This window comes from Acomys russatus, chromosome 25, assembly GCF_903995435.1.
Source record: "Acomys russatus chromosome 25, mAcoRus1.1, whole genome shotgun sequence".
NCBI classification, from domain to species: Eukaryota; Metazoa; Chordata; class Mammalia; order Rodentia; family Muridae; genus Acomys; species Acomys russatus.
The window spans coordinates 5,174,287-5,177,682 of record NC_067161.1 but is presented as its reverse complement, the minus strand read 5'-3'; the positions used below and the strand labels follow the sequence as shown (position 1 = coordinate 5,177,682).

The following is a 3,396-nucleotide window of genomic DNA, read 5'->3' as shown; positions in this document are numbered from 1 at the left end:
ACCAGGTCAACCTACCTTTGGTTTTTGTTTTTGGAGAGAGCATCTCTCATTAGCCTGGAACTCAACAATTAGGCTAGACTAGCTGTCCAATGAGCCTCAAGGATCTGCCTGTTTTTACCTACCAGAGCTACGGTTTATTTTTAGCACGTGGTTTCTATGATAGTATTGTCGACTCGATAAAATCTAGAATCACACAGGAGATAAGACTCTGGGAAGTAGTGTTCTCTTAGGCAGCATATATGCTAAAATTGGAACAATACAGAGAAGATTAGCATTGCCCCTCAGCAAAGATGACACCCAAAGTTGTGAAGCATTCCATATTAGATGCTCCACCACACAAGGACATATGCTCAACCATGTTCATAGCAGCCTTATTTGTAATAGTCAGAACCTGCAAACAGCCTAAATGTCCCTCAGTTGAAGAATGGATAAAGAAACTGTGGTACATTTACACTATGGAATACAAATCAGCTATTGAAAACAAGGAAATCCTGAAATTTGCAGACAAATGGATGGGACTAGAAATGACCATACTGAGTGAGTTAACCCAGAAGCAGAAAGACTCACATGGTATACACTCACTTATAATTGGACATTAACCCAAAAGGGATGTCCCATGAATGTCACCCAGAAACCTACAAGAAGGACATCATGACAGGCAGATCTGGACCTGAGAGCCTCTGCACAAACTACTGCACCAACCAAGGACAATACATGCAGTAATTATCGAACCCCTACACAGATCTAGCCAATGGACAGGACATTCTCCACAGCTGTGTGGAGAGAGGGGACTGACTCTGACATGAACTCTGGTGCCCCATATTTGACCATTTCCCCTTGGTGGGTAGGGCTGGTGGCACTCAGACAAAGGAAAATCAGGCTACCAAGATGAGACTTGATAGGCTGTGACCATATGGTAGGGAAGGAGGTCCCTTTCTGTCACAGACCTAAGGGAGGGGAATAGGGTGAAAGTGGGAGGGAGGGAGCAATGGGAGGATACAAGTGAGGGGATAACAATTGAGATGTAATCTGAATAAATTAAATTAAAAAAAAAAGGAAAAAAAAAGACTCTGGGAAGTAGGAAGACATACCTACTGTGGACAGCATTACTCCCTGGCTAGGATCCTTGACTGTATAAGTGGAGAAAGGGAGCTGGGCAGCATCCTGCATAGCCCTTACTCTCTGCATCCTGGTTGAAGATGTGATATGATCAGCTGTTTCACCTGGCCACGCACCCAATAGGACCTTTTGTTTTTTGTTTGTTTTCAAGGCAGGGTTTCTTCTGTGTAGCCCTGCCTGTCCTGGAACTTACTCTTATAGACCAGGCTGGCCTTGAACTCAGAGATCCGCCCAAGTGCTGGGATGAAAAGACTTGTGCTCCCACACTAGGTTTCAGAGCAGCACAGTTCCAAACAGTCTTATGGACAGATTATACTTTCTGGTAGAGACAGACATTTAGTGAAAGACCAGTTCTGGAGCATCAGAGACCATAAGAAACTGCTTAAAATGAGTGATTAACAAGGCAGTGAAAAGTGCCAGTGGCAGTCCCAACCACTACTCCTATTTCTAATTCTCACCTCCCCTAGAATACCAACACCTGCACTCTAATAGAGACAAGTGCTAATTGCAATTGTTTCTGGTATTAATTTATTAATACTCAGCTTCAAAATTAAAATAAGAGGGCACTGCACAACAACATCATCTTAATTTAGCTCTTTGATAACACATATATTTTTTATTGAGCACCTATCTTATGTCAGACACTGACCGAGGAACTGCAAATTCATCTCTTCAATACCCAATGACATTATTAGACCCATTTACCAAGTGAGGTGACTGATGGGTGACAGGGAGGTGAAACAGATTACTTGTGGTCACATGCTCTTGGTGAAGCAAAGGTTTCCACATAATTCTGATCACCAAATCTGTGCTCTTAACCCTGAATTAATCCAGTTATGTTTGCTTGTACTTTTGTGTATGGATATATGAATGTGTGGATGGATTGTTTGACTGGCTGAGCTTAGGACTGCACACATACCAGCTGACCTGCCTTTGTGTAAATATACCTATTTTCTTTATTGGATTCTAATAGCAGGACTGCCAGCTAGGTAACTCTATTTGAACTATAGAGACAAGGAAACTGAGGTACAGAGAAGCAGACTAGCCCTTTGTACTTTGCAAGTGTCCCTTGAGGCCTTATCCTCAATTAATCGCCTATCAAGGCTGCTGTACTGATTAATTTATCTAATGGCAGATGCTTCTCAAGTGCCTGTAGCCTCTTCAAGAGGGAACAGAACGCTCGTTGCAAATTCATTTACACCGTTAATTTGGTAAACTTCCTCCAGCCTCCATCCAACATCTCACCGATTCCAGTCTTAATAAAACTTAATGAGATCTGGCTATAAATATGTGCAGGTAACTGCTTGTGTAACACTGTAATGCTCTTGAATTTTCTACCATATTCATCGAGGCTTCTAGAGAGGAAACCTTTTCAGCTTCTAAAAAAAAAATGGAAACAAAAGATGCCAACTTTTTGCTCCCCCATGATCCCATGTTAGAAACCAAGGCATGAACTGATTTCCCCTTAAAATTCTTTCTTTACTTGATGCCAAACAGTGCCTGGCCCCTTGCCTACAAATACTGACAGATTAGCCTATTCTGCAAGAAGGTCTATTGTACCTACCATGTACAAAGTTCTATTGTACCACCTATGCATACAGTTCTATTGTGTTTTTCACAATATGAGATAGCACTGAGGAACACAAAAGCATAACTATACACAGATGCAAAATGTCCCAGTCTGATGACATATAATATATATATATATCATAAATGACATACATTTCTTTTTTTAAGATTTATTTATTTATTTAGATGTATACAGTGCTCTGCCTGCATGTACACGTGCACACCAGAAGAGGGCATCAGATCACATTATTGATGGTTGTGAGCAACCATGTAGTGCTGGGAATTAAACTCAGGACTTTTGGAGGAGCAGTCAGTGCTCTTAACCTCTGAGCCATCTCTCTAGCCCCATTTCTTGATTATAAAGTAAATTAAAAATACTTGATGGTTTTCAACATTTGCATTAGTTGTTTTTCTGCTGATAAAATAGCAATGATCAAAAGCAACTTAAGTGGAAAAGGAGAGAACATGTTTTGCTTTTGCCTTACAGGTCCAGAGGCAGCCATCATGATGGAGGGGACATGGTGGCAGGGAATGCAGGGAAGCCAGAGCGAAAGCTGGCAGGTCACACTTCCAATGGCACACGGAGAAGAGAGAGCAAGAGAGGGCAGGGAGTTGGGGCCGCCTGTAAACACCTCAAAGCCTACCCACACTGATCCACTTTATGCAATGAGGCTCTACATCTAAAGGTTCCCACATTTCTCCAAACAG

The 3,396-nt window shown here is 41.8% G+C and overlaps 1 non-coding gene across 1 annotated transcript; it reads left to right on the top strand.

The window, feature by feature from the left end:
- The first annotated feature begins 218 nt into the window (after window positions 1-218).
- LOC127208897 (U6 spliceosomal RNA) lies at window positions 219-325 on the top strand. The gene has a single exon (XR_007833157.1). It is a non-coding gene; the product is annotated as a U6 spliceosomal RNA (small nuclear RNA).
- Window positions 326-3,396: the final 3,071 nt, after the last annotated feature.